Source organism: Marmota monax, unplaced genomic scaffold (genome assembly GCF_021218885.2).
Source record: "Marmota monax isolate L192 unplaced genomic scaffold, Marmota_monax_Labrador192_F-V1.1 WCK01_AAM20220418_F8-fsc00024, whole genome shotgun sequence".
Taxonomy (NCBI): Eukaryota; Metazoa; Chordata; class Mammalia; order Rodentia; family Sciuridae; genus Marmota; species Marmota monax.
In genome coordinates this window covers 14678496-14684330 of record NW_026695224.1, presented here as the reverse complement: position 1 = coordinate 14684330, position 5835 = coordinate 14678496, and the positions used below count along the sequence as shown (strand labels likewise).

The window sequence follows — 5835 nt, the reverse complement described above, 5'->3', positions numbered from 1 at the left end:
AGAGAGCTCAATAAATCATTTAGCATCCAAGTTTACAATTTCATCTGGAAAAATAAAGGAAATTATAAATGTTTGCCAATTATTATGTTGATGAAATGATGCCGTGTATCAAAACTACTTTGTAGCTACATTGATGCATGTGAAGCTAAGGCAATGTATTCCCCTCCAATGATATAAGAATTGGCTGCCTGTCAAAGTGTTTGGATGGTTTCAGTGTCTCATCTCTAGCCTATTCCTTTATGTCCAAAGAGCTTCAAGATCCAAACATCGGAGAAGCTCCTACTATGCAGGTGGAGGGAGGAAGGGGTTTATGTATCAGCAATGTTTCATGCTATCTCTTCTCCTCCCTACCATCTGGTGAATTCCAGCCCTTGGTCCTCCACTAGTCTAGTAAATTGGCTTCTCTAGGCTGGGTGAACCCTCTATAACCCAGACACTGGAGAAATGTCAGGTGGGAATTGGGGGCAGGGGGCAGGTCATGTCCTTTCATCAGTATATTATTTAACCTAGGATGCCCTTTCCATGATCCCGTCAGATACTTGTTGCCTCCTGCAAGTTCCTCTTCCCTGGTACAAGAGTTTTATTTGCTTTAATCAATAAGCTATATCCATATTTCTATACCCAGGATGACTCTCTCCAGTGATTAGTTTCTGTTTTGCTTCTTCTTTTTCTCTCTGGAAACACAAATGCTTCTCTCACTAGCACACGTTTCTAAGCTAATTTTGGGCTTAGAAAAAAAGTGTAATATTAATATTGTAATAGTCATATTGTAATATTAATATTATAATATTAATATTGTAATAGTCACAATCGAAACTTAATTAAAGACATTGAGATTAAATATGTATTTTTTTCTGGAGAACAACTGAATGGTTTCTAAAGTGACCCCATTTTAATTTAGAAGGAAAGACATTTTATAAGGTGACCAACTATCTTTACCTTCCTGTATCATAGGAATCATCCAAATTTCACAGGAAAAGATATAGGTGCAATGGTTAATTTTATGCATTAATTTGACTAGGTCATAGTGTTTATAAATTTGATCAAACATTACCCTGGAGGTTTCTGTAAGAACAATTTTGGATTAGAATAACTTTTAAATCAATGAACTTTGCTTAAAGCCCGTTGCTTTCCATAATGTGGGTGGGCCTCATTCAATCAGTTGATATCCTTACCTTTACCATACAGCAAGGAATTCTGCCAGCTGACTGTCTTTGGATGCAAATCCCAACTTCTGTCTCAGTCTACAGCTTGCTGGTCTACATGATTTGATTGTGGACCTCCCGAGTCTCCTCAATTCTTTGAGTTAACTTCTTAAAACAAATCGAGATATGTATGGAGAAAGAAGTAGAAACACAGAAAGAGAAAGAAAGATTCTGTTTCTTTGGAGAACCCAGGTAATACTGAAGAGTTCTCAGTTCTTTGCCCTACCAACAGATATCAAATTAAGATTTACCTGGACTCTCTGCTATAGACGAACACACATTTTATATCCAATATACCTGGCCTAGTATTCATCAAAGGTGGGAATTTTCCACCGTCCGCATATTATATGTGGGTGCTGTCAAGCCCTGCCTTCTCACCCCTGAATATTCCCCCTGGTGCTCTAGGATTTGTTTTGAAGTTCTACAGATGAAGATGGAAAAATGAGGGGAAAGGGCTTTAACAGAGATGCTCTGCTTTCAAATGTCTTAACTTTTAGCTATAATTCTTTTTCTTCTTCTTTTTTTAATTTGTACTTTTTAGATATACACATGACAGTAGGATGTGTTTGGGCATACTGCATGTATATCAATTCTTCCAGTAATGTACAGTAATATACATGAAGTATAACTTATGCTAATTAGGATCCTTGTGGTTGTACGTGATGCAGAGTTACCCTGGTCATGTGTTCAAATACAAGGACAGGAAAGTTTTGTCCGATTAATTCTACTATCCTTCCTATTCCCCTCCCCTCTCCCTTCTCTTCATTAACTTTAATTTAAAGTTACATGTAATAAAGGGATGCCACTTTCCATGTGGAGGTAATTAGGAACCTACTCAAACTGCCCTTAAGTTCACAAAATTAAGCACATCTCTAGGACTTTCTTTATTCTTTTACAAATCCAAATTTCTATTTGCTCATGTCATAATTCAACCTAATTTTGGGGGTCTGAAGTAATGTATTTGTTAAGTAAACGATGTCTCATTGCCCTGAAGGATTAAAGTGGATTTGTTTGTTCTAATGTTCACAGATTTAATCTTATCAAGAGAAGGTTTTTTCGACCTCACTAAATTGACTAGAGACATAGGTAATACAAGTTAATAGCGTCCCATACAAGGAAAAGTGGGTTAAAGTTACTGATTGTAGTTATAGTAAATACAACACATAAAAAGTGGGTGGGTAATGCTAAACTTGTATGTTGTTTAGATGATTCATTTATTTCTTCACTTTTTAAAAGTATTTCAACAATAAACTATTTAAGCATATTATTCTTAATCATTATTGAACCAAAGGATAATATCAAATATTTTATTATTTTTTCAAAGCTCCTTTTCCATAATAGGTGACCATATCTTTGCTCTTGGTTTTTACCAATTCAATAGTTGTGTTAGTGATAATTTTGCTTGAATTTTTCATGTAGAAAATAAAAGATATTTGAGTGCTTTACAAGACCAGTAAAATAAAGATTATCTGCATGCATTTTGTTTTCCTAAAATGATTTTTGTGTATTGTAGAAATAACACTTTTTTTGTTGTTGGTTGGATTTTTACAGGGTACTGGAGATTGAACCCAGGGCCTTTACCACTGAGGAACACCTTTAGTCCTTTCTCTTTTTTTATTTTGTTACAGGGTCTCACTAAGTGGCTGAGGCTGGCCTTGAACTTGAAATCCTCCTACCCTAGCCTCTTTAGTGCTGGGATTACAGGCATGCACCACCATGCCAAGAAGAAATAACCCATTATTGGTGTTTATTTATATAAATGGAAATGTTATTATCAAAAGAGGATTCAAAACTTAGAAAGCACGGTTTCTTAAGGCCTAACGGAGTAAGAGATCAGGCGGTATATTTATTTTATTAAAAATACAAGTTAGTAGCTTGATTTTCACAATGAAGAATAGATATATGGACTAAAATTCTTCCAGTAATATACAGTTAAAGTTGATAATGAAACCCTCTTTTGTAAATTGGTCTGGTGTATGCATTTACAGATAGGAAAAGCTGGAAAATATATGCAAGACTTTTGACATTAGGACCTGTAAAAGGGAGAATGAATCTTTTTTTCCTAGTTAGTTATTGCAAGTTGGGAAAATCCTTGTCCAAATTTATTTTACTTAATTTCTTTAGGAAAAAGTAATTAATAAATAGTATATTGCATCATTGTTCCCACTGTATTCATTATTTATTAAAAAAAAAATTTAAAAGGTAAGGAAGACATGTATTTTAAGCCACAAACATAACAGTGCAATGTTTAGTACTAACTGTGCATTTGTTGTCTGTGTTCTCCAGTGATGCTTGGTCTTTATCTCCACCGTGATTCTGCAATTATTAAAAGAGAAAATTTTCACAAAGGTATTCCAGTGGACATGCACTGAGGCATTGTAAGACCTACACTGAGTATCCACTCTATGATTTATTAAAAATATTGGCTGGTACACAACAATAACCATTTTATAAATGGGCAAATCAAAGCTCAAAGAAGTTTAAAAATGCATTGTTAATTCACACTTTTACTTAATACGTATTACTGAGAAAAACTTGTTTTTAGTTTGGTAGTACTTACAGAGACAAATTTCCAGATTCCGTGACGTTTAAAGTCAAGTGAGAGAAGCAAGTATTGATCACGTAATCGCCAAATAAGTGAATAATGAATAGATGATAAAAAGTTCTGTGAAGAAAAAGAATGCCATTCTGAGAGCATATAATAATGAAACTTGACTGAGTCTAATGGACCATGGAAAAGCTTTCGCCAAGAAAATTATCATTAAGATGAGGTGTGAAAAAAAAAATGTGGATTCTAGGATGGAAGCCAGGAATACTTGTACTGGTTCAAGCCATGCCAAAAGTTTGCTATGTCATTAGAGAGTTATTTTATGATTTTAGAAAACAAAATAAATGAAACCAAATCAAACAAGGCCTTAGCAGGATTCTTAAGGTCTGCCTCAATTCTAATAGAGAGCCAAATATACTTTTTTAGAGTGACTGATACCCTACAAAGTTCAAGTACTGATATAAAACAAGTCCAGGGCACTTTTCTCCTCATCATATGAAGGAGCAGGTAGGGATCCTACCACCTCTTCTAGTTAAGATCTCTGGGCAGAGACAAATCTCCTGGGCTTCACTATTGCGATTTAAAATTTTTTCTCATGTGTTCTTCACTGTGGCCACTTTAAGAGGAGTTGTAGACCATCTCATTCTTGGTGAGAATGTATCTGGCACTCCACTCCCAAGTCTGAAACAAGAGATGCTAGTTGATGTTTTGATGCTGGTCAATACTTTTATAATACAAAAGTATCTCTTCAAAACACCCTATGCCCTTCTCACCTTTTAGATGAAAGTGCTGGTTGAACTGTTTCATTCTAAGTTAAATTATTCAAAAGCACAGGGCATCGGAACACACTACCTGGAACAAGGTGTGAACAGATAGATAGCAGGAACTACAGGAGGTCAGAAAGAGTAAAATTCAGTTATTCCTTCCCCATTGCCATAACCAGCATGGCCCCCTGAGCCAGGCTGTCTTCAGGTTCCGACTCTACTCCACCTGGAGAAATCTCCTCTGCAAATGAAAGACACTTCTGAGCCTGCCATAGCACTAAAGATATGACTTTGGGTAAGATCCAGGAGGTAGTGAAATCAGGAATCATAAATTCCGTGGGTGCTTATGCCTCCTAACAGAGAAAAATACGGGAGCCTCTGAGTGTTGCAACTGTTTCCATCTGTTCTCTTTATGTGTAACTGATGTAAGAAATTAGTGACTGCCAGAAGTCACTTGGTTTGCAATTACAGTGTTTAATGATATTAGTATAAACTAGGAAAATTTGCTAGTCTATTCTAGAAAGCGAGGCACAAATGAAGGTGAAGTCAACTTTTGAGATGCTATATCACTTATGACATCTTTTCTCATTACCTAAAGCAAAGGAAATGTTCACACTTTACTTATAGACAGATGGAAAATCCCTAAGACCTGCTGATAGGAGACGAAGGGATCTTTCACAAAATGTTCTGAGTCCTGTTGAAGGTCTATAGGAATGACTTTGGATCATAAGGGTCAAAGGAGTAGGTGAAACAGAGATAAAAATTACAAAGCAGATCCTATTGTAAATTAAACTTTAACCCCCAGTGCTTGTCAAAATGAGGTGCTATGGTACCTATCCTTGTTTTTAGTCTGAATCCAGAGGCCACACATCCTGCAGGTCTGACTTTCACTAAGCTTCCCAATTGATAGTAGAGTCTCCATGTTCATCAAATACTACCCTCAATGTGCCATTCCTGACAAAATGAAAGGCAGGAAAATCATTTGTGGAATGGATTTATTAATATGTTCCCTGAATAATGCACAGAATGATAATATGTTGAAAAGTCACAAAAGCTGGGAATGGTCTGGGTGAACCAAACCCAGTGCAAATATAGATAGTCAAAACTTGTGGATTTTCTTGAATCACAATTACAGAGTTTCTTTTGCAGAATTTTTTTTGTCGGCAATAAAAGAAAAACAAAAATGCACAAGACAAGCAACTGTTTAAATATTTTATCTGTGGGAGGTAGATGGATTTTAACAGAAATGTATGCATTTTGTAGAAAACTGAATATGAGTTTGAATACCCAATCTGTCACTTACTAGTTGTTTGACTTA

General features: G+C 35.7%; 1 long non-coding RNA gene across 1 annotated transcript; it reads right to left on the bottom strand.

The window, feature by feature from the left end:
* Nucleotides 1–1133: 1133 nt before the first annotated feature.
* LOC131423818 (uncharacterized) lies at nucleotides 1134–4284 on the bottom strand. The gene is made up of 3 exons (XR_009225880.1): nucleotides 3766–4284; nucleotides 3465–3521; nucleotides 1134–1310 (listed from the first exon to the last, which is right to left on the bottom strand). It is a non-coding gene; the product is annotated as an uncharacterized LOC131423818 (long non-coding RNA).
* Between the last annotated feature and the right edge of the window lie 1551 nt (nucleotides 4285–5835).